The sequence below is a fragment of the Phocoena sinus genome, chromosome 13 (genome assembly GCF_008692025.1).
Source record: "Phocoena sinus isolate mPhoSin1 chromosome 13, mPhoSin1.pri, whole genome shotgun sequence".
Taxonomy (NCBI): Eukaryota; Metazoa; Chordata; class Mammalia; order Artiodactyla; family Phocoenidae; genus Phocoena; species Phocoena sinus.
The window spans coordinates 39,796,895-39,823,004 of NC_045775.1; the positions used below are offsets into that span (position 1 = coordinate 39,796,895).

Below are 26,110 nucleotides of genomic sequence, written 5' to 3' on the forward strand. Positions count from 1 at the left end.
CAATTGTTACCTTGTTTAAGCCTTACACGCTATTATTCTCTCCATTTTATAGAGGATGAAACCAAGGCTTAGAGATGTTGAGTAATTTGCCCAAAGCCACACAACTCTTAAATAGTTGGTCTGGGATTTGAAGCCATATCATTTCTCCAAAGCACCAGGCTGTAATACCTCCTTAGGCAGCTCCCACAGCAGCACTGGGAGACAACCGGGTCAAGTGTAAAGACATACTCCATGCTGTGATTGTGCTTACACTGGGGGTGGGGGAGTGGAGACCAAGGATATTTTGGACTCTTCTCGCCTTGGTGTGCTGGGCCATTCTGGCCTGCCTTCTTTCCTTCCTTCCACAATTGTTTACTGAGTGCATATTATATACCAGGGACTTGCCTAGGCCCTGAAATATCAAGGGAACAAGGCAGATGACACTTACTATGTCACCTTTGGCAAGTCCCTTAATGTGCTAGTTTTTAAGCTATTGTCTCTCACCCCCACCCATCTTCTGTATGTGGCTTTAAACACTGCGGCTGGGGATTCTGCAAACCACATTTCTCCTTTGCCGCTGCTCTCTGTTAAGCTCTGCCAATAGGGGCACTTGAGGGAGACTCAAGGCAGGAGGAGGAGGAAGGACACACTCCTTTCTGCTGGCTTGCTATCCCTATCAGATTCACCCCAGCATCAGTGGTAGGTTGTGGCCTCCATGCTCCTTCAGCACCCCTATGCAGTATCATTGTGCCCCTCAGGTGTATCAGCATCAGGGGGGCAGCCACCCCTCTGCAGTCTGAGCCCAGGCTCTGGGGGGCCCTCCTCTGACCTCCTAGGTTTTCGTAACCCAACCTCTTTCCTTCGTTTTCTGGTCCTGGGATGGTAACTGTTTTCTCCAGTTACTATCTCTGTTACATCAATGTTCCTTTTTTCCCCAGTCCTCCAATACCTATAACCAGTGATGTGCTGGTAAATATTTAATAACCAGCTCTCCAGGAAAACAAAAACAAAAAGAAACCTGATTTGTAATATATACGATTTTTGTAATATAGATCATTCGCCATGTATAATTTTCAACTATCAAGATGGCATCGCTGAATTTCACAAGCTGGTGTGAACAGTTTGAGTACACAAATGCCTGCAACCAATCCCCTATAATGAATTCTCTCTCTTGAAGGACCTAATATGCTTTCTGTTTTCATGACTGGGCCCTGACTGATAACACTTAAGCTTCTGGGAATTGATTTTTTTACTGTAAAATGGAACTACTACCATTTCTTCCATCTGACTCACAAGAGTTGTTGGGACAATATGACATAACACAAATAAAACACTCTGAAAACTACTTTTTAAAATTGGGGACTATAACACAATTCTTGGGCATTTCTTCTAGAAGGATATAAAGCTGGGATGATGAAAGTAGGCAAAATATTTTAATGATAGCTCACAGAGGTGTTCCAGGTGCCTTTAGAACCCAGGGTGACCTCAGACAAGGTGTGGAGTCTGGTGACTCAGAATCAGGGCTGTGGTCACGGCAGTAACTGGGCTATGATGTTACTACGTGTGTGGAGATTGTTTTTCAAGGACTCTAGGACTAAATATTGTGCAAATCAAGAAGGCACGCAAAACCAAGGGGTAGACAATTGATATCATCTAACTAACAGCACATATGTGGAGCAGCACTGGAGTTTTTACACATTGCACTACTCAGTTGTACAAAGGAAATAAAACTTCTTTATCTTTCCATAACTGATCTAATTTCCCCCTCAAATTCCCAACCCATGAGTAGTGAGAGATGGAAAAGTTTCAAATCATCCGTATCTCCATTTGTTCCATTTAAATAATCTCTTTTGAATGATCCAGAGTTTGCAAAAATGCTCAGTTCTCTCCATTTCCTCTCCCACTCCTTTTTAAAAGACATTTGGGGTAAGTGGGAGATTATATGACCTCACAGCACCAGGAGAGAGGAGGACTCAGATCCACATGTTTCCTGCTTCCTAGCCTGGCCTCTGGACTGGCCTCATCCAATCTTTTGTTTCTCACTGGCACACATACCTGGAGCCTGAGTTCTCAGACACATTCCTTCTGATTTAAAAAAGCATCTACATACTGGCGTTTTTTTCATCCTTACTCCAGATTGGCTATTCCATCAGGCCTAAGCCCCTTTGTGTTACCTTACTAAGGCAGTTGGGAATTCCTAGATACTCTGTATGCCACACACAGGCTATAGAGAACTGCCTCTGCTCTCCTGCCTTCTCTGAGACCACACCATCATTGTTTCCAGGTTGGATATAGAGAAGCTAAAGTCTGGGCTCCTAGAGGCCTGCAGCCTCTCCAGATCATGCCCTGAGAATGGAGTCACCAAATCCAATTAACCTGGGCTCCCCGATGGCCAGCCAGATGTCTCTACAGTCTCCTCACCTTGAGGTTCAGCCAGGAAGGAGGGCCTAGAACCCCGGCATTGGCATTTGACCATCTCTATCTCCCTCTGGATCTACTGTCGCCTTTTCCACACATGTCCATCTTCAGAATGAACAATCCTCACCATAGCCTCCTATCCTGTGGGACACCAGGCCTCATGGATAACAGCTAAAGGAGTATCTTCTCTATTCTGGTCTGGGTTGATATGGGAGCCTCAGTAACTCTAGGATCTATGAGTTACAGAGGATGAAAATAACATTGGTTTAGTACTCTCAAAATATCGTCCCTATTATATATGTATACTTCAAAACAACAATCAACAAAAACAGAATACAGTAACAATTCTGACCAATGTTCTACCAATAATAAAGTATTTTTATAGTTAAATAAAAATCCTTGGTTCCTCTGCTTACTAAAGTCATGCATACTTATTATAAAACCAACAAAACAACCTAAAATACAGTTCTAAATGTTCAATGAAGAGAGGAGAGTTCCTCAGTTCTGGTTTGGCCAAGGCCCACTGCTCATGGAACAGCACAGCTTACAAGAGATTTCTCCTTTAGAAGGTGCCGGGGTCTGTTCAGGGGCTAGCAGCATTGTCCTTTCTAAGCCACTGGCAATCTCTCTTCCTTTTGAGAGCCAGAGCCCAGCAAGGATATTTTCCCTTGAGTTTGGGGATTATGAGCTAGAGAAAAAGAATATAGCCCAGGGACTGAGCTGAAAGGTGGGATGTGTATGAGGAGTAGGGGAATCACAGATGCAAAATTTGGTATAAAATGTGTGTTTCTGGAACCAACCTGGATTGGATTTCCAACTGAGCTTCTGCCATATCTTTCTTTATGAACACAAATGCATTCTGGTTTATTTGGGTATGTTCTACCGTGTTTGATGATGTTTATAGAATGGGGTGAAGATACAAGTACTGTGGTGCCCCTTCTCAGTTACAATATTCTGGAAGGACAGTGGGCTCCTGGGCCCCAATATAAAATATATACTTTGATAAGCACCATGTGCTTTCACTTCCAATCTCCCATTTGATCCTCCAAACACGCCCATGCCGTAGCTAACTCTATTTAACAAATGAGAGAACAAGAAGGCCCATAAAGGTGAAATGACTGCCCCAAATCTCATAGAAGGTGGAAAGTAGAACTGGGACCACACCATCAAGCCATCAGCCACTGTAGCTGCCCCTGATGGTGCACCTGAGGGGAATTCAGGATGGAGAAAAACAGGATACTAGCCCTAGATAGTTAAGATGCCTTTCAAAGGAATAATTTCAATGAGCCCAGACTCTTGCACCTTTCCATACATAGAAAAGCACTGAAGTCATTAACTTGAGAAGTCTGTTTTTTTATGACTAGAAGCAATCTTTTGATATTTGACTACATGTTTTCAGCAAAACTCCTACATAAGCTGGCTCCTTTCTTACCTTTTTGGAACAGTCCTCAGAGCTATCTGAGAAGCTGTCTCCCAGGCTATAGTCCTCTGTAAGGTCCCAGAATAAAACACTCAACTTTTAGGTTGTGCGTTTTTTTTTGTTTGTTGGTTTGTTTTCAGGTGATACCTAGGACGCCTAATTCTCAGTCCAGGTCTCTTTTCTCTACACCGGGTTGACCCCATAAGGCAAATAAGGAAGAGCCAACTCACTTCCCTTCAGTCTCTTTCCGAGGCTGGGTATTCCAGAGCGAAGCTGAGGCTTGCCAGCCTTTGTGCTACTCTGCCCCAAAGCTAGGGAATTAGTGTAGAAATCACAGTGACCAAATATCCAAGTTGGCCTCTTTGTGTTGTTCCCTCATCCTCCTTTCCCCACTTGACAGATGACACCGCTGAAACCCAGAGAGGCAAAAAGTGTTGATCAAAGAGGAACTTGAACAGGAGAACAGAAGAGGTTGCAGTACTTAGTCAGTCTGGGAGGTTAGGGTATGATTCGTGCTGGGGTGGGGACAAGTGGAGATAAGGAACAGAACAGCCAGGGACTGAAGACAGGATTCCTGGGCTGTCAGGAATCAAAACCCTGAGGGTCAAAACCCAGGCAGTTCCCGGTGGGTATTAAGTCAGTACTTTTGCATGTCCCCATCCTAGTCTGCCTTCAGTATCTTCTTTCTCCCCGCTGAGCCCAGGGTTCTATTTCCTCCAAGGAGGAAATCTGCATTATATGTAATATTTGTGATAAAGGCCTTGATAAGCTTTTAATAGCCAAAAAAATGAATTAGTAATTACCAGAGAACTTTTTCGATTTCTCTTCAAATCATACTACCACTGCAAATTCTTTTGGGGGAAGTATAAGGGTATATATTAAAATATTTAAAATATCTAGTAAGAGTACACTACTCATAAGTCCATCCCTGGGACCAATTATGAAGTTAATAAGAGAAAGGAAGAGTGGGTTGTTCACAGCTGAATGAGATCTCTCTCTCTAGTCTATTCTATTCTGGGCCAGCAACATCAGCATCACCTGGGAGCTGGTTAAAAATGCAAATTCCTGGGCCCCAAACCTACTGAATCAGACACTCCGGGGGTGAAGCCCAGCAATCTGTGTTTTAACAAGCCCTCCAAGTGATTCTTATGCTCCCTCGAGTGGTTCTTAGTCTGGACTGTATATTGGAAAGCAGGTTTCCCCTGCTTTCGGGAAGTAGAATGTTCCTATGAAACCACTTGAAGCCAAGATGGTGTAAATCAAAAAAGCAATTACCTTAGGGTGCATCTTGCTTGCGGATGCACTAAATAAATCAAGATAACGCACAGATACTCACAGACACAGTTCAGAGCTCTGGCAGCTTGATGCTGAGATGCTGAGTACGGTTCCCGGAGAAGGGGCTTGATGGTGCCACTCTCACTGCTTGGGGTGAAACTCTGCCTCTTTAACTGCTCCCTGCAAAACAAATGCTTGATGTTATTTTAGCTTTTCACCATTTTCTGTAAAAGCGAAAATCCTCCCTGGATTTTTTTTGTTGTTTTTAGCAAAAACAGGTACTAACATAGTCTTTTGTAAAAGTGATGTGGTGGAAAGGGAACTTTCAAAAATTGGGGGATACCTGTATTACCGTCACCTGGCAGTATTTAAAAAATCCTCATGTCCAGGCCTTACCCAAGAACATCCAAATTAGAAATTCTGAGAGTGAGACCTAGGCTTCTGCATTTTCCTGTGGTTTCCCTAGTGGTTCCAATGTGCAGACAAGGTTAAGAATCACTGCCACAGAGATTTCTCCAGAAACTGGTAATATCACTTGGGGCTGTTTTACTTATTTATTCCACAAATAGTGAGCACCTACTCTCTGCCAGACCCTATACTTCTTACTATACAAAGATGAATAAGTAGATTGGCCTCAAGAGAGACATAGAAACACATATTTCAGTGCAGCAGTGGGAGCTCCAGAGGAAGGGGTGGGTATAATCTTGTCTACTATCTACTCCCTCTTCTATTCTTTGACATCAAACACTGACAAGAATGTAGAGCCACAAGAACTCTCATTCATTGCTGGTAGGAATGCAAAATGGTACAGGCACTTTGGAAGATAGGGTAAAACTAAACATACTCTCACCATATGATTCAGCAGTCTTGCTCCTTGAAATTTACCAAAATGAGTTGAAAACTTATGTCCATGCAAAACTTGCACACAATTGTTATGGAGGCATTATTCATAATAGCCAAAACTTGAAAGCAAGATGTGCTTTAATATATGAATGGATAAATAAACTGTATGTAGTACATCAATACAATGGAATATTATCCAGTGATAAAAAGAATTGAGCTATTGACATTTCTCTAAGGAAGATATACAAATGGACAGCAAGCATGAAAAGATATTCGACATCATTAATTATTAAGGAAATGCAAATCAAAACCGTAATGAGATATCACCTCACACCCACTAGGATGGTTACTATTTAAAAAAAAAAAAAGAACACAGAAAATAACAAGTGTTGGTGAGGTTGTAAAGAAATTGGAACCCTTGTGCACTGTTGGTGAGCATGTAAAATAGTGCAACTGCTATGGAAAGCAGTATGGAAGTTCCTCAAGAAATTAAAAATAAAATTACCATATGATCCAACAGTTACACTTCTAGGTATATACCCCCCAAAATTGAAAGCAAGGTCTCAAAGAAATATTTGTACACCCATGTTCATAGCAGCATTATTCACAATAGCAAAAAGGTGGAAGCAACTCAATTGTCCATTGATGGATGAATAGATAAACAAAATGTTGTATATATATGCAATGGAGTATTATTCAGTATTCAGTATTATTATTAAAAAGGAAGGAAATTCGAACACATGCTACAACATGCATAAACTTTAAGGACATTATACTAAGTGAAATAAATCAGTCACAGGAAGACAAATACTCTAGGATTCCACTTATATGAGGTACTTAGAGTTGTCAAATTCAAAGAGACAGAAAGAATGATCATTGCTAGAGGCTAGAAAGAGGGGCAAGTGAGTTGTTTAATGGGTACAGAGTTTCAATTTTGCAAGATGAAAAGAGTTCTGGATATTGATTGCATACCACTGTAAATGTACTTAACGCTACTGAACTGTACACCCAAAAATAGTGAGGATAGTAAATTTTGTGTTTGTGTATTTAACACGGTTTTTAAAACTTAGAAGCAATGTCAGGGCGGTGGATACACTAGGGATCATAAGCCTCTAGGCTTTGTTTAAGAAATAAAAAAGGAAACTGAGATCAGGCTGACAGAAATGTAATTTATTAACCACACCATTTGTTATTTAGGTTTTTTATACCCATAGACCATTTTTGCTGGCTTCTGGGTTTGCCTAGGGTGACAAGAATAAGATCATCCATATCACATTGTCAGCGTTAAAGGAGAAAGCCTTTAGAAAGACCTAAAACACAGAAGCTGATATGGGCCATATAACAAGAAAGGACTTGGACAGATGTCATGGAAGTGGTGAAATGCCAGAGGACCAAAATTTGAGAGAAAAAATGGATTCTAAACTCTACAGTTAAGGAGTATATCATGATAAGAGAAAGTAGCAAGAACATCCACCTTGGGAAGGGAGAAGTTATTAGCCAGCTCTGGGATACTTTCCCAGGATTTACTCATTCCTTTGTATTACTTTTGAACAACTTATGAATCAGCCATAATACTTAGTTGAAGTAAAATATAACCAACAACAGCAAAAACAAAAAGACCTGTAAACTTGAGAGCCAGAGGGGAAAATGATGAAAATAGAAGGAGTGGTTATAAAATAATATGACTAGTCTTCCCCCCACTCCCTGCAACCCCCATAAAGACATTAAAATGTTACACACCCAAGTGAACATTTGTCCTTTTTTAAAGAAGTCAATCTGAACTTCTTGGAAGCATTTGCCACTCATTCCAAAGATTCTGCCCTTGTGTCTAGCACTTTGGCGAACTCATATACTGGCATTTGCTTTTGACTGCTTTCAGTGGTGGCAAACCATCCCTTGGGGGGGTCAAGCTTGAGTTTTATAACTGTGCTGGTATTGTGCGTCAGCAACGTAGTCAGATGAACTACATTTCCCAGAACACCCTTCCATGTACACAGCTGGCTTAGGGTTGGTCGTGAGAGAATTTGCAGGTTGGTATAGGGTATAAGGTGTCACTGCAGCTTGCACACACTGTTGTTGATCCAGGGGCCTCCCCTTGTGGGCCTGGTGCTGCAGCAAGGCTCAGAGGAGCTGCCACTGCATTGCCTGCTCCAGCTTCTCTGACTCCAGGGTCAGATACCAGACACAGGTGCAGCTCTGGGGCAAAGCTTCTTCTGTGGGTCATGCTCATAATCAGTGATGGTGGTAGTGACAGACCCATGTGGAGTCCTGTTTGTTTTCCTTCTCCCACTCTTCATGTTATATTTTATTCCCAGCTGATGATATAAAGAGACCTCAGACCCATTCCAGATGCAGTGTCAACATGCATCTTCACCAGCTCCCACAACTGTGTAAAGTCTAATCCATAAAATAAATCCCTTGTTCTGTATCACTCATAGTGCCTCTGCTTTTCTGATTGAACATTTACAGTTACATATAAAAGTCATTTGGAGTCAAGTCTGAAAAATAAGGTAGATGAACAAGCTAAGTAAATATTATTTGGGGCCAAAAATTCAGGGTCACAATAAAGAACAATTCTATTTCTTTTACAGTGCATAAAATGGATTTGACGCCCATTCCCAAAGATGAGTTCCAAAATGATTTCACATGAGGATTATTTGGAGGGATAATATTCATTTGGACACACTTTGCAATGTTTATTTTAATCTCCTCTTTTATTTGCTTATAGTCACTCTCCCCTATATCCTGTTTTTCAGAGGACAACGTGACACACAGTAAATGATGGCAGGCGGAACGCAACCAAGTAACAGATTGTGTAGTGCTGGCTTGGAATGTTGTAGAATCTTAGGGAGAAAAGAAGAGTCTGGAGACAGCGAAAGTTTCAGAGACCAGGTGAGATGTGATTGAAACAAGGAATGGACTTTTAGACAGGAGATCAGCAGAAGCCAAAGTACAGAGGTGATGTGGAACAGGGAGATGGAGTGACAGTCCATCTTGAGGAATGTGAATTCAGGGAGTAAAATTTGTCAGTCTTCTTCTCACTGACACAACCAAAATCAAACTTTTTCCTGAAATATGATCTCCTCCATATCTGGGCTCTGCTCATTCTTCAGTCTCATTTCCTCCCCCCCATCCCTAACTTGCCTTCTATATTAAGGAACTTGAAGTGCTCCAATATTCATTTGTTCATTCAGCAAACAACAAAATCCCTACTGTGTGCCAGGCACTGTGCTAGAAGGTAAGGGTACAGGCCTTCATAAAGCTTATTATCTAATGGGAGAGGTTAAGTAGGTAAATAGGCAATTATAACGCAGCATGACAGCGTTATGGAGCAAATAGGGGGTGAGGGTCTAGGAAGGCTTCCACAGAAGAGACTTCAAACCTGACACCTGAATGATGAGTTAGAGTTAACCACACTAAGAAGCGGGTAGGGAGGTCTTACGAAGAATGATGGGACAATGGGAGCAGCCCGTGCAAAGGCACCAAAGACTGAGAGAGTGTGTACTTTGGAGGAACTGAAAGTAGTTTCCTGTGATTGGAGGCTGAGAATGGAGAGAGCCGAGGCTGCAGAGCAAGCAGGGGGCAAGTCACGCAGGGCCTTGTAAACGGTGTTAGAGTCTAGGATTTAACCCTAGGAAAATGGGGACATGGGAAGCAAGGAATAGTGCATCCCATTTTTGTTTTAGAGATATCATTCTGGCTGTAAAGCAGAGAGTGGTTTGAGGTTGGTGGGGAGAATGAAAGCAACGCTGGAATTAGATGACCAAGATGCAGAGGGAGAATGACCTCAACTAACCTAGAGGCAGTGGAAGCAGGATTCCAGCCCCTACCCTGAAGATGTGGATTCAGCAGGCTGAGGGTGGGGTCCAGGCTCATAATTTGCGGGGCCCAGTGCAAAATGAAAATACAGGCCCCTTTGTTTAAAAAGCAGGAAACGTGTTTTTTCTTGTTTCTATGGTCTCTCTTTCCATCTGTCATTGTGTTTTCTTAGTTGTTATTTAATGTTTCAGTCCCTTAGGCATGGGGATACTTTCTGGGCAGGTACAGATCTCATAATGCTCCAAGTGCCAGGCCCAACACCTGAAAAGTGCTTAATATCGTTAGTCACCAGGATTATGCAAATAGGCTAAAATTTAAAAGAAGACACACAGATGGCCAACAAGCACATGAAAAGCACAACAAGCACATGCTCAACATTGCTAATTATTAGAGAAATGCAGCTCAGAACTACGATGAGGTATCACCTCACACCCGTCAGAATGGCCATCATCAAAAAGTCTACAATTAATAAATGCTGGAGAGGGTGTGGAGAGAAAGGAACCCTCCTATACTGTTGGTGGGAATGTCAGTTGGTGCAGCTACTATGAGAATAGTATGGAGGTTTCTTACAAAACTAAAAATAGAGGAAGAAGATGTGAGGATGCAAGTGGAGGCTGGAGCGATGCAAGGTCAGGAACCAAGGAATGTGGTAAACCTCTAGAAGCTGGAAAAGGCTCTGAAATGGACTCTCCCCTAGAACCTCCAAAAGAACAAGCCTTCGACTTTCATTGTGCAAGACCCATTTTGGACTCTGACCTCCAGAACTCTGCTGTAGACTCCTTACCCTGCATGTGTGATGAAATGCTGTGAGGTCAGCCATAAACCTTCAAGAACTAAGGCTCCCACCCAGGTGGAGGACAGAATGATGATGTTGACCCTCCTGACTTCAATCAACTAAGGCTTGGACTCTGTCGACCTTTGCCCCAATTCTATGCTGAATTCTCCTCTGCTCAAGCACCCTCATGAATATGCATGTACTGTTAGCTTAAAACGTCCCCAATTTTGCTTTTCAGGGAGACACCGCTTTGGGAAAATCCCTAGTGTTCTCCTTACTTGCTGCAAGTAATAATAAATCCTTCCTTCTCCTCCCCTCCCTGCAAAAAAAAAAAGAAACTAAACTAAACTAAAAATAGAGCTATCATATGATCCAACAATGCCACTCTTGGGTATATATCCAGAACAGATAAAACTCTAATTTGAAAAGATACATGCACCTCAATGTTCACTGCAGCACTATGTACAATAGCCAAGACATGGAAGCAAGCTAAGTGTCCATCAACAGATGAATGGATAAAGAAGATATGGTGTATATATATACAATGGAATATTAATCAGCCAACAAAAGGAATGAAATAATGCCATTTGCAGCAACATGGATGGAACTAGAGATTATCATACTAAGTGAAGTACGTCAGACAGAGAAAGATAAATATCATATGATATCACTTATATGTGGAATCTTAAAAATGATACAAATGAAATTTTCTACAAAACAGAAATAGAATCACAGACATAGAAAACAAACTTATGGTTACAAAAGGGAAAAGTGAGGGTAAATTAAGAGTTTGGGGGCGTTCCCTGGTGGTGAAGTGGTTAAAAATATGCCTGCCAATGCAGGGGACACGAGTTCGAGCCCTGGTCCAGGAAGATCCCACATGCCGTGGAGCAACTAAGCCAATGAGCCACAACTACTAAGCCTGTGCTCTGGAGCCCGTGAGCCACAACTACTGGGCCTGCCTGCCACAACTACTGGGCCCGTGCACCACAACTACTGAAGCTCATGCACCTAGAGCCCATGCTCCTCAGCAAGAGAAGCCACCGCAATGAGAAGCCCGCGCACCACAACCAAGAATAGCTCCCACTAGCTGCAACTAGAGAAAACCCGTGTGCAGCAATGAAGATCTAACACAGCCATAAATAAATAAATAAACAAACAAATAAATAAATAAGTTATTACTGTTTAAAAAGAAAAAAGAGTTTGGGATTAACAGATACACACTACTATACATAAAATAGATGAACAACAAGGACCTACTATATAGCACAGGGAACTATGTTCAATAACTTATAATAGCCTGTAATTAAAAATAATCTGAAAAAGAATATATATCTATATCTATATAAATCACTTTTCTGTACACCTTAAGCTAACACAACATTGTAAATTAACTATACTTCAATTAAAAACAAAAGACTAACCATACCAAGTGTTGCCAAGGATGTATTTAGAGTGTAAATGGGCTCAGTCATTTTGGGAACATTGACAGTAACTACTAAACTTAAACCTCCCTTATGACTCAGCAATTCAACTCTATTCAACTGTGTGTGTTCATCAACAGAGATGTATACGAATATTCATAGATCTTCATTCACAATAACTGAAACCCAGATGTTTTCTATGGCCTGGAGATGACCATCAGTCCATCTTTGATCTAAAAACTCTAAATTCTATACCTTCAAGAAAAAGTGGACAATGGGGAAAATTATGGGGACCCTTCATAAAATGTCTATTCCATACAGGGTACTTCAGGCAAGGATGGGGCTGCTTACTGGCTGGTAAGATTTTTTAAGGTTCCACGTTGTCCTCCACAGGCCGACAGGCTCACAGACTTGGCCTTGACTTCCTCCCTGGACTGGACTTTTCTTCTGAATTTTTCAGATCAAGTGAAATAACAAATTGTCACCAGACCTAGAATGCTCACTCCTTTTAGGAGTGGGGAGTTGGTTCCAGCCAGTTATGAAGTCTGGGTAGAGAATGTGAATGTTTCCTTTGAGAAGCAATATTAGCCTTAGGTTTGCTTCCAGCATGTGTTTTGGGTTTTCTCCCAGAGGTTTCAGTGAGGAATCACATGTCTCAGAGGTGAAAGTAAAAAAAACATTTGAGTCTTAAAAATCACACTGGGTTGGAAACTATGTAGTTAGCTTTTTGTGCTAAAAACAATTTTTAAAAAAAATTTCAAGTGTTTTTGTTTTTTCTCTCATTAAAAAAGTATGTGGCTTTATATACACATACACACTGAGGGGCGGTGTGGGGAGGTGTTCAGAACAAGATGTTTCTCATTCCATTTGTTTCAAGCAATAACTCAAAAGGCTCTGGAGAAAATAAACCATACATAAATAGTAGAAAACAGACTGCATCTTGTTGCTATGGCAATGCCCTACTTATATCACATTAAGCTGATTCATGTCTTTTCTCACCTCACTGTTAATAAATTATAGTAGCTGATGAGAATTAAGCTGGCTGGAAGAGTTGGCATGGGCAAGTTGCATATTAATTTGTCATCCAATCCTGGATATCCCTTAATCTTTTTTTTTTTGAGGAGAAAGCTACCTTTTATCTAACAATATATTTTTTAAAAATATTTTTATTGTCTTTTTTTTCTCTAAAAACTATGTCAACAGGAGTTTCAGGTTTAGATAATGGTTGCTTCCTGGCTGTTCCAGTAAGGCTTATGACTCTTGTGGAAGGAGAAAATGCACATGCGCAACAGAGCTGGGAAAGTTCCCTTGTTTCTTTTCCTGCTCCTTAACCCTTTTCACTTCTCTGTGCTTTTAGGGGCTTTAAACAAGCCTCTTCTCTTTTCAGCTGCCTTAATTCATACACATCTACACACACCCCAAGAGTAACAAAGTTAAAAGACAAAAAACTAGGTTGATAGATAACAAAACAGGGAAAATATTGGCAACACACATAACAGGTAATGGACTAATTTCATTAATATGCCAAAAAATAAAACAACAAACAAACCATAAATTAAATTAAACAGAAAACCAAACCATAACAACAAATGAATGGACAACCCACTAGAAAATGAGCAAAGGATATGAAAATCAGTTCATTGCAAAAGAGAGGCCAACAAATATCTAAAAATCTGCTCAATTTCAATCATTATTAGAGAAATTAAAATAGCAAAGATGTGCAAATTTTCCTCCATGTTAGATAAGGGAATATTGAAAAGCTCCATGATTTGGCAATGGATATGATGGGGGGGAAACAGACCCTTTTAGACACTGTTCATAGTAGTATAATTTGGCATAACTTTCATGGAAATAAATGCAGCTGTACTTATCACAATTTTAAACGCATGTACTCTTTAACCCAGAAGTCCCACTTCAATGAATTTATTTATAAATATATTTGCATAAGTGATTAAAATGTTTTTACAACATTCATTGCAACACTGATTGTACTAGCAAACAAAAACAACAAAAAATCCCAACCTAGACAGGACTTAAATGCCCATCAATAGATGACTGGTTAATAAAACTGATTCATTCATCCTATCAGCTGTTTAAAAAGGGAAGAATTTGCAGCTACAAATTGCCAAGTTTTTGAACTGTGTTTATAATATGATCCCATTTATGTTAAAATATATAGATGTATATATATATATATATGCTCCTATATACACAAATTGAGAAAATATAACTTTCATTTTCCACTCTTTTGCACTGTTTCAATTATTTTTAAACATGAAGACATATTACCTTTATGATAAAAAGCCTTTAAGCAGCATGTACACACACACACACTTGTGTGTGCATATACATTTTCATATATATGTCATCTTTTTGTCACCATGAAGAGTTAGAAGATATATAAGATAGTTTTGCCCACAGTATAGCTGGGAAGACATAAAATTAATAAAAAATACAAAGAATACCACACAATGGAATTGGTCATGTCCCAGTGGTATTCTAGGAAGTAAGAGAAGGAAAGTTACTATGACTGCAGTTAAGCATAGAAGATAGAGGCATGAGCATTTGGCAGCATCTGGGTACAAGACACTCCAAGATGTCACTAAGAGGAGTGCTCGCTACAGAGAAGAGTGGTGCTGGGTCAGCCTTACAGATGAATCACCCTCTGCAAGTCTCCTCTTTGGCTATAAGTGGTATAAGACTGTGATGAAAATTATACCTGTCCTGCCTTTGGAAACTCCCTGCCTGCTGGCTGTAAAAAAGCACTGCTGGCTGGTTTCTGTTAGGAAATGTCCAAGGTCCGGTAGACAGAGAGAAACTGTTTCATAATTAGTGTTGACCTGTGCATCAGTCGGTCAGGAGATCAAACTTTGTGTGGTGTTGATCCCTACTATTTGGACCTACTGCTTGAAACTCTGCATTAGTGGGAAATCCCTTTGGTTACTTTTACCTTTCTGGAGAAGCTAAGAATAATGATTAGGAGCATGGACTGCAGAACTGAACTGGATATAAATCCTGGGTGCATCAACTACTAGCTGTGTGTCCTTGGGAAAATCACCTAAACTCTCTGTGTCATGGGTTTCTATTTTGTCAAATGGGACTAATTATAGTTATCAATAATCTCATAGAGTTGTTTGAGGATCAAATGGCTGAATCACATACAAAGCAGGAAGAATAGTCTCTGGACACACAGTAGTTATTCACAATATTACTCACTCTCACTAGAGACAACAAGAATATCCTAACAACAAGTTTCCAGAGAGAAAAAAAAATCTCACACAACACATAGTGAATAAGAAAATAATGACAGTGATAAGAGAATAATGTATAAGTAGTAACATTGGAAGCCAGAAGAAAAGGAATGATACCCACAAAATTAATTTCCACTTAGAATGTCATGCCCTGGCAAATCAAGCCTGAGGACATGATAAAGATAGTTTCAGACATGCAAAGTCCCAAACTTTTTACTCTCAAGTGGTCTTTCTCAGGAAGCTGCTGGTATATATGTTTCATCAAAAAGAGGGACTAAATCAAAAAGGAAGTTGTGGAAACCTGAAGCAGAGGACCCAGGGCAGGAAAGCAGTAAAGGAATTCCCAGGTTGAGAGCTGTGCTGCAGGCCAGGAGGACACCAGCATAGACCGCAGGAGAGACATGGAAAGGAGATTATCTAACAGGTTTGACTGTGTGCGAAATTGTACGGAAAGGCCCTCTTCAGAGGTATTGGGGGATATTGGAAGACCTAGCAGTAGGTTCAGGGAAAAGGAAGCAAATGAAAAGATAGGCAATGAATAAAGACAAGAAAATCAAAGTATCTTGCAAGAAAGGAAATATAATAAGAGTATGCCACTCAGCTCAGCAGTGTGCAAGATTTATTTAACACAAAAATGAGTATGGATTTTTTTTAAAAAAGATATATTAGAGAATGGGGAAAAGAGTAGAAAGTGTTTGAAAGTTAAAATATTCAGCTACCATAATAGGAAAACAGTGGATTATACATAAATCGACAAAACAAGAGAGAGTAGTATATGTTCATTATTTGGAAACATGGTGACAAACGACAGAAGATATATCAAGTGGATGCCTTTAGGGTTGGGACAGGAGGGGCAGTCAAGACAGTGACTGGTGTTTTCTTTATTATATCACTGTGAGTACCATTTGAGTTTATAAGTTTACATAAATTTTTAAGTATTCTGCAAATCTAAGGTTTTGACACTTCCAAAATGACAATGTTTCAACTTTAGTTCAGTGTCTATGAGGCCGTAAGAAACTGATGTCTTAAAATCAGTGGATATGTTTAAAGATTCTGTTCTAACAAAAAGAGACAAGTAGAGGAAATGTAAGCCTTTTATTATCATTACTTTTCATCTAACTTTCTAGATTTAGCCTTCAAGAGGTTCATTAATGTCTCAAAACTTTATCATCTTATATTCTTATTTTATTAAAATCTGTTTAAGGGCACAGTAAAAGATGGGAAGTTTACATAACTGTGACACTAAAACCAGGATATTGGGGGAAAAAAGAAGCCATAGCTCAAACTCACATAAGATATAGATATAAAAATCCTAACTCATTACAACAAATTAAATGTAATAAGAGTACGTTAAAAAGATAAATATGTTTTGAGCAATTAGCATTATTCCCAGAATGTAAAGTTGGCTAAAAATTAGGAAATTTATAACTCAACATCAAAAAAACACACAACCCGATTAAAAAATGGACAGAAGACCTTAAGAAACATTTTTCCAAAGAAGATGTACAGATGGTCAATGAAACAGTGTTCATGAAAAAGAGGCACATGAAAATATGCTCAACGTTGTTAAGCATCAGAGAAATGCAAATTAAAACTGCAATGAGATATCACCTCACACCTGTCAGAATGGCTATCATCAAAAAAACACAAATAACAAGTGTTGGCAGGAATGGGAGAAAAGGGAACCCTCATACATTGTTGGTGGGAATGTAAATTGGTGCAGCTACTGAGGAAAACAGTATGGAGGTTTCTCAAAAAACTAAAAATAGGGCTTCCCTGGTGGTGCAGTGGTTGAGAGTCCACCTGTCGACTTAGGGGACACGGGTTCGTGCCCCAGTCCGGGAAGATCCCACATGCCGCGGAGCGGCTAGGCCCGTGAGCCATGGCCGCTGAGCCTGCACTCCGCAATGGGAGAGGCCACAACAGTGAGAGGCCCGCGTACCAAAAAAAAAAAACCTAAAAATAGAACTACCATATGACCCAGCAATTCTACTCCTGCGTATACATCCTCAAAAAACAAAAACACTAATTCAAAAAGATACATGCACTCCAATGTTCACAGCAGCATTATTTACAGTTGCCAAGATATGGAAGCAACCTAAATGTCCATCAACAGATGAATGGATAAAGAAGATGTGGCATATATACACAATGGATTACTACTCAGCCATAAAAAAAAGAATTAATTTTGCCATTTGCAACAACATGGATGGATCTGAGGGTATTATGCTTAGTGAAATAAGTCAGACAGAGAAAGACAAATACTGTATGATATCACTTATACGTGGAACCTAAAAAATAAAACAAACTAGTGAATATAACAAAAAAGAAACAGACTCATAGATAAAGAAAACAAACTTGTGGTTACCAGTAGGGAGAGGGAAGTAGGGAGGGGCAAGAAAGGGGTAGGGGATTAAGAGGTACAAACTACTATACTATGTATAAAATAAATAAACTACAAGGACATATAGTACAACACAGGAAATACAGCCAATATTTTATAGTAACTATAAATGGAGCATAACCTTTAAAAATTGTGAATCCCTATGTTGTACACCTGTACACTTGAAACTTATATAATACTGTACACCAAGTATACCTCAATTTTAAAAAATTAAGAAATTCACTATATTAATAGACTACATGAGAAAAACGATGTGATCCTTATAAGTACAGAAAAGAAGTTTGATAAAATTTAACATCTATTATTAATCAAAACTCAAACTAGAACTGCATGGAACTTAACTTGAGAAGGGACATTTTTCAAAAACTAATAGCAAATATCTTGCTTTTTGGTGAACTACAAGTGGCATTCCCCAACTTCTTGGGAAAGCCCATTAAGATCAGGAACAAGACCAGGAAGATAAGAGATGTTATTTAACATTATTCTGAAGGCCCATGTCAAAATAATAACATAAGAAGAGGAAGCAGGAGGTTCAATTATAGAAAAGACAGATATAAAATTGTCATTACTTGCTGCTGATATGATCATCTATTGAGAAAATATGAAAGAATTAACTGAAAAACCTAGGATTAATAGGAAAGTTTAATAAAAAGTCAGATTACTAGATAGCTATCCCCCCATCAACTTTCACATATGCCAAACATGACCAATTAGAAAATGTAATGAAAAAAATTGCATTCATAATAGCATCAAATACTATAAACTACCTATGAATAAATGGAAATTCAAAATATGATTCCCCATTAAAAAGTTTTGCAGAAAATGGGGCAAAATGTAAACAATTGGTAAAGGTATATCTTATACCATTCTTGCAAATTTTCTGTACTTTAGAAACCATATCAAAATAAAAAGTTACCCCCAAATTCAAGAGAGGTGAAAAAGAAAATGGACAATGTTGAAAGGGAAATGAGTAATCTGAACATATAAATAGAGACACTATCTCACAGCCTTAAGGAAAATTATCAAAAAAAAAAAGAGGAGGGGGAAGTTAGGAGTAAAAAGGTGATCCATGGAAGGCATATCTGAAAGTCCCAAAATGGGAATCATAGAAGTTCCAGATTTAAGAAAAAGAATAGATGGAAAAGATGTAGCTATGAAAGAAGAAATAGAAACAAAAAATTTCCTGGACTACAGCAAGTTTTCAGATTGAAAAGGCTCACAAAGTAATAGGCAGAATTCAGGAAAAAAGAAACAAACCTGACCACATCCTAGTGAAATGTCTAAACCCCAGGGATTAAAAGGAAATCTCAACAAGCTTTCAGGCAGGGATGTGGTGCCTAAATGAAAAGATAATCAGGCCAGGTTCAGATTCTCATCTGCATTACTTGACTCTATATATAGTGAAACAACATATACAGACATTTGAAAGAAAGGACCACAAGTCAAGATTCCTATTCTGAGCCTATTCCTATTCCTATTATCATTATATATGAAAGTAACAACAGATATTTTTCAGACAAACAATGGCACAGAAAATATACAGACATATGCTCTTTCTAAAGAAATTGCTTGGGAAGGACTCCAACCAAATAAAAGTTAAATTCAGAACAAAGATCTCAAAATGGGGAAGGGGGAGGGAGAGAATAAAAGAAATGAAAAATTAAAAGTGTTCAAGTAATCTCATCTTAGTGGTGGGAAGCATAGTTACCAACTGATCAATCCAGCAAAATTAAGGAAAGGGAAAAAGAGAAATCATAATAAAGTATCTTAGTAGGTGTAAAATAAGATGAAACTATTAAAACTCGTATAAATCAGTTAAATTCCCTATAAAGACTCAAGTATTTTCTGTCTAAAATAAATGTGCCAGGAACAAAATGATCAAGGTTGAAAATAAAGAGTCAAATAGATCATGCAAACACAAATGAAGTGTTATGGGTTGTATCATGACTCCCCAAAAAGGTACGTTGAAGTCCTAACCCTCAGCACGTACCTCATTAGGTACTTCAGAATGTGACCTTATTTGGAAATAAGGCATTTATTTATTGATAGATTGATTGATTTTAGAGGCAATCAAATTAAAATGAGGTCATTAGGGTAGGCCCTAATCCGATGTGACTGGTGTCCTTATAAAAAGGTAAAATTTGGACACAAATGCAGACCTACACAGAGGGAAGACAGTGTGAAGATGCACAGGGAGCATATGGCCATGTGATTAGAGTGAGGAGGCATCTACAAGCCAAGGAATGCCAAGGACTGCCAACAAACACTAGAAGCTGGAAGAGGTAAGGAAGGATTCCTCCCTAGAGACATCAGAAGGAACATGGCCTGCTGACACCTTGATTTCAGGCTTCTAGCTTCTAGAACTGTGAGACAATAAATTTCTGTAGTCTTAAGTCATCAAGTTTTTGGGTTTTTTTGGCTGCCTTAGGAAACTAATACACAAAGTAGCAGAAATGCCTAAGTTATCATCAGATAATGTAGATTTCAAAGTCAAAAACATTAACTGTGACAGAATAAACAATTTATGAGGATAAACAATAGAACTCATCAAAGAAGATGTAACATTTTTTAACCAAACATCAACACAACAAAACATTTATGGCAAAATTGCTCAGAAAGTAAAGAACTTGATAAAGTACTAACAAATGGGAAGGGTATAATATTCCTCTTTAAGAATTCGGCAGCGCCCCCCCCCAAAAAAAAAAAAGAATTTGGCACCCCAAGTTGACAAGAAGTGGATAAGGGATGAACAGGACTTGAATAAGACAAGCAACAAATTTGATGTGACACAGACAGACAGACAGGTTGCTAAGGAAGTCACACATTTATACCCACAGCTATTTGGATATGTAAAAAACCCTGTAGCTTCTTAATTTCTTATAATGATCTAATCATCTTCACGAGCTCTTCCTGACTGGGCACTAAAAGGAGTAGTACTTACCTTGGCTAATTAATGGTATCTCAGTCTCTCTGGGATCTTTTGTCTCTTGGGTATATACCCAAGTTTCAGACTTCTTTTTCCACTCCCAATCACTCTTAAAGAAGGTATCTATTATGTAGCAGAGGAGGGCTTGGATCTGTGTGGGCAGGATCTGGTGCTGTCTTCAGAGCCATCAGGTTTCTGTAACAATGTCTCTGGCTAGGTGGAACCATTGCTTATGTCTGTAGCTGGTGGCTTCATTATCCTTCCCTGGGCCCAGGAAGGCCCTAGTGGCCCTGCTTGGGATTTAGCAGTCACCTGTGTGTTCACTCCTCTGATCAAGCTGGCATCAGACCACTAGCTTTGGCTTTGGCTGTCCACTGGCAGCCTCTGTGGAGGGGTCAGCTCAACCCTCATTCTAGAAGCCAGCCACCCACCCTGGGGGGGCACAGGGAAATTTCTGATTCCCTCCCAGACCATACAGATGGTGAGGGAGGCCAAGGATCCAACTTGTGCCCTTTCTCTGCCTAACTTCACCATGCAATCATGCTTATATTGTCATGGTCAGGCTTTTCCCCACATGATGGTGAGGAGGCCAGTCTGTGCGGCAGACACTCCGAAGAGTTCTAAATGGAGGGAGTGGCACAAGTCCACTCTGAATTCAGATTTTCTGACTTCCTATTACTTGGAGCCACTCTATTCCAACACCAATACCAGCATCACCCTCTAAACCACTCCATCTGAGATTTCAGCCTGGAGAAAGGTGGTCGAGACATGGATCTTTCCCCCTTTCCAATATAGAGAACAAGACCAAGAAAGGAAAAAAAAGTGATCTCCTAGCAAGGATTTCACAAACTAAGCTCTATCTACCCATGGTTTACTTTAAACTCAGCATGCAAATCCTTGAAGTCTGGGTTTGGATGTGCTAATGAAGCATAAGAAATTTAGAAAATCCTTTTCTCTCCAGGAAAAGCATGATTTCTAAAGAATATTTTTTATTTTAGATTTTTTAAAACCCTATTTTGGTGATCAGAAAGATGAACATAGACTACCACTTTCTCTTTTTATCCCTGCTGTAACTGTCCAAATTCCTACCTAAGATAAAAGATTACTCTGGGGAATGGGAGAAAAACACACAAATGGAAATATAAAAGAGAAAAGCACATTCATTTAAAGCATAAATGTTATCCTTAGTTACATATGGGTTTCTATAAACAGAGAAAACACATTCTTTTAAATTGCTTATGGAATATCTATAAAAATTGATCATGTACTTGGCCCAATGAAAACCTTAATAGGTTCCAGAACACAAAGATTTTACAGGCCAAATTCTCTGCCCACAGTTCAATTAAGCTAGAAATCAAAAGAAGAATATAGAAACATAACAAAATAGAAACACTTAACCACTTCAAAATTAAAGAATGTTTTCCAAAATAGCCTCTGAATCATAGAAGAAATAAAACCTGAGATTGCAATTTATTTAGGCATTAACAAAAGGATAAAAATTTATAATAAAGCCTACGGGAAATGGCTAAGGATGTATTCCAAAGAAATTTTATAACCGTAAATGTCTTTATTATTTTATAAAAGGAAGAATGAAAACAAAGATAATTGATATAGTTAAATATCCATTTATGATTAAAAGAAAAAAACACCTCTCAGCAAAATAGGACAAGAAAGTAATTTTCTTAATCTGACTGTTCTGTTAATCTATATGCTGCATAACAAATCTTGTGCACCATCTGTGGTAAAGTATTCAGGTGTGGTTCAGGGCCTCATAATGGCTCAGGGTCTCATAATGGCTCAGGGTCTCATGATGGTGCAGTCAGTTGGTAGCTGAGGCTGTGTTCATCTCAAAGCCTTCTTCTCTCACATATTTGGTGGATGCCTGCCTGGGCTGGGAAGATTCAGACATTGGGTGTTGGAACAGCTGGGGTACTTCAAGCATCTCTATTTATATGGGGTCTCTCCATATGGTTTGTACGTTTTGATTATTGATTATTGTGTAACATCACCCCAAAATTTACTGGCTTAAAACATCAAAACTTATTTATTATTTCTCATGGACTCTGTAGGTCAAGGAATTCATGGACATCTCAGCTGAGTGATTCTGGGGTCTCATAACGTTGCAAACAGATGGTTAGGGCCGGGGTCGTCTTTAAGTGTTCTTCACTCACATGTTTGGTGCCTGTCTGGGAAAGTCTGAACATCTGGAGTCTGAAACAGCTCCTTGGGCATCTCTAACTCTGTTTGTTCTCTCTACATGATCTTTCCAGCATGGTGGCTTCAATGTATCTGGACTTCTTACATGGCGTGTCAGGTCACCAATGGCACATGTCCCAGGAAAGAGAATTAGGCAGAAGTTGTACCATCTTTTATGATCTAGGCTTAGAAGTCTATAGAGCTATAGAGCTTCAAATTCATTGTACTCTATCAGTTAATTCAGTCACAAAGCCCTCTCCGTCCCCATTCAAGGAGAGGGTATATAGACTTCACCTCCTCATGGGGGAGTGGCAAAGTTCTAGAAGAACATGTGGAACTGGAAATACTATTGCAGTCATGTTTGGAAAATGCTATCTGCCATAGTGACAAAGATACCCCCCCAAAAAATCCCTCCAACAACCAGGATGCTTAATTTTGAGACACTGAAACTATTTGCTTTATGATTGGGAATTATATAAAGATACACCTTATCATTACTTTTATTCAGCATTGTACTAGAGGTCCTAGCCTATAGAGTAAGAAGACAAAGAAATAAAGAGTATGAGTTGAAAAAAAAACACTGAAATTATTTGGAGACAATATTGTTGTATAGCAGAGAATCCAAAAGAACATCCTAATAAATTATTAGAATTAATAAAAGAATTTAGCAAGATTGCTAAATATACCAATATACAAAAACCAATTACATGTCTATGCATCAGCAATAAGAGTCAAAATATAGAGAAGCTGGGAAAAAATAAAGAAGGGTAAGAAAGAAGAAAACCTATATACCAGCAAAGAAATAGAGCCTAGAAAATAACATATAACTAAAAATCATTGATGGATGAGCCAAATACATGAAACTAAATAGGGAAAAAAAACTCAGGCATTTATGGAAATTTAGTATATGATAAAGGTAGCATTCAAAGAGGAGATGTACTCAATAAGTAGTCTTGACACAAATGGCTTAATATTTCAAAAAATGTAAAGTTAAAATGACTATTCATTTTTTTACACCAAAATAAAATCCAGAGGATCTAAAACATAGATTAAAAACTAATAAATAAAGCCATAAAAGCACTAATGAAAGCAAAATTAAAGGAAATATATCATTTACAAAAGCATCAAAAGTTTAAAACATTTAGGAATAAATCTAAGAAGACATGAAGACCTCTACCCAGAAAAATATAAAACATTACTATTAAAGAGGATTGAAATGGTCATGTTAATGAACTGGTAGATTCAATATTGTAAAGATGTAAATTCTTTCTAACTTGTTCTATAGATGTACTGTAAACCAATTTAAGATCCCAACAGGTTTTTACAGAAATCAACAAATGTTTATGGAAGGGCAAAGGACCAAAATTAGCCAAGACATTCCTGAACAAAGACGGTAGACTTGATTTACCAGCTATGAAGACTTACCATAGTAATAAGATAATCTGGTTTGGAAACAGGGAGAAAGGTGAAGAAAATGAGAGTACACAGAAACAGACCCACAGATATGCAGAATCCTTGTTTTTAAACAAAGCTGGCATTGCAATCCTTGAGGAAAGAAGGACTTTTCTGCACATCACAGTAAGACACTTGGACATAATATATGGGGAAAAAATTGAATGAAGAACTTTGTAAATTATATTTGAATGTTTTCCTGTTAGAGGATTATATACTCCTACCCTTTGCCATATGATTTATAGTGCCTTCCATTGGGAGGAGTATAATTCCCCATCTCATTGAGTCCGGCTTATACACTTGCATATGCCACATCTACACAGATTAAGTGTAGTGGGGTCTTGCTCTTTCCTTCTGCTACAAGAATGGTATGTCCCATAAAGGGGCTATTCTTTCAGTCTGGGTCTCAGAATGAGAAGACACATGAGACTTGGAATGAGAAGACACCTGAGGTAGAGGTGAAGCAGCAGATCTGCAGTTGCTGACATTAATATGAGCAAAAAATAAGTACGTTGCTACTAAAATTTTGAGGGGTGGGTTTTTTGTTACTGCAGCAAAGCTGACTAATACAGACATCTATGTCAGTCCTTACACAAAAATAAATTCCAGGGGGATTAAACCTGTAAATATGAAGGGAAAAACAATAAGCATTTAAGAAGATGATACAGGGAGCATGTCTTTATGAACCTAGGAGAGGGAAGATACCTTGTTTTTGTTCATGTGTAGTCCTCTTGTCTTGAATCTTATAATGTTATTTTACTGTTTTATGCAGTCAATGCTTTTTTATATTTACCTACATATTTATCACTTCCATTGATTTCATTGGTGATTAAGCTACAGCTTTTTTGACTTTTGGGCAAATATTTATTAGATTTCCAGTTACTTCTTCCTTTTGACTTGGGAAACTGTCTTTTAACCCAACTTCTTCAGAACTTCAATGATGTGTATTTTCTTTACAAGATTAACTCTCAAACAGTGACTTAATTTCTAAGTCCCTCATGTTCTGTTAGGCTTAGGGGCACACAGCAACAGAGCTGAGTTACACTTGATTTATATTGATTTTTTCTCTCCTTGCATCTTTGTAAATCTTTTTGTTACTTGAAAATTACACATTATATAAACTGAGAATGGTTTTTAAAATACACAGAGTGAAGCAAAGTACCTATGTATAAATGGTTAATTGTATAAACAGAAAACACAGGCCCTTGATATCTGTCCAGACACCTAAAGTCATGACTGCTGTAAGTAACCAAATTTCCAAATACCACCACAAGATACAATTTCCCTCATGAGTTGTAGTAAATTATTACTGCAGTAAAATAAGTTCTTTCAAACTTTTGAAGAGTTTCTAAATATAGCATGAGTCTTTTATAAACCTATTAAAATAAATAAAGTAAACCTATCCTACCTTATATAATGACTGAAGTAACAGTAACTATAAACATGGCCTGAAACTGCAAAACTCAGTCTTTGCTGATGTAATTGTGGTTGCTCAAAAGTGTTGTGAACAAAGAATAAGTCACAGATCAGAAGGGTCCTCCTGTCCTTCTGAGTGATTAGGCAGCATCGGGGTTGGGAGAAGTGTGGGAAGGGGGTGATAGAGGAAGATACAATACGAAAGCAGAAGCCCAAGGACCCACCTCAGAAGGCATTCTTTTTTTTTTTAATTATTATTTATTTCATTTATTTTTGGCTGCATTGCGGCATGCAGGATCTTTGTTGAGGCATGCGGGATCTTTTGTTGCGGCATGCAGGCTTCTCTCTAGTTGTTGTATGTGGGTTTTTTCTCTCTACCTGTGGCGCTCGGGCTTAGCTGCCCTACAGCATGTGGGAATCTTAGTTCCCTGCCCAGGATCGAACCCACGTCTCCTGCATTGGAAGGAGGATTCTTTACCACTAGACCACGAGGGAAGTCCCTCAGAAGGCAT

The 26,110-nt window shown here is 38.9% G+C and overlaps 1 long non-coding RNA gene across 1 annotated transcript in view; it reads right to left on the reverse strand.

Annotated features, from left to right (window-relative positions):
• Positions 1-4,490: 4,490 nt before the first annotated feature.
• The window catches only part of LOC116764750, a 159,874-nt gene continuing 138,254 nt past the window's right edge, over positions 4,491-26,110 (reverse strand). Inside the window, exon 4 of the long non-coding RNA XR_004352999.1 lies at positions 4,491-5,272. This is a non-coding gene — a long non-coding RNA (uncharacterized LOC116764750). The remainder of the gene's footprint in view (positions 5,273-26,110) is intronic.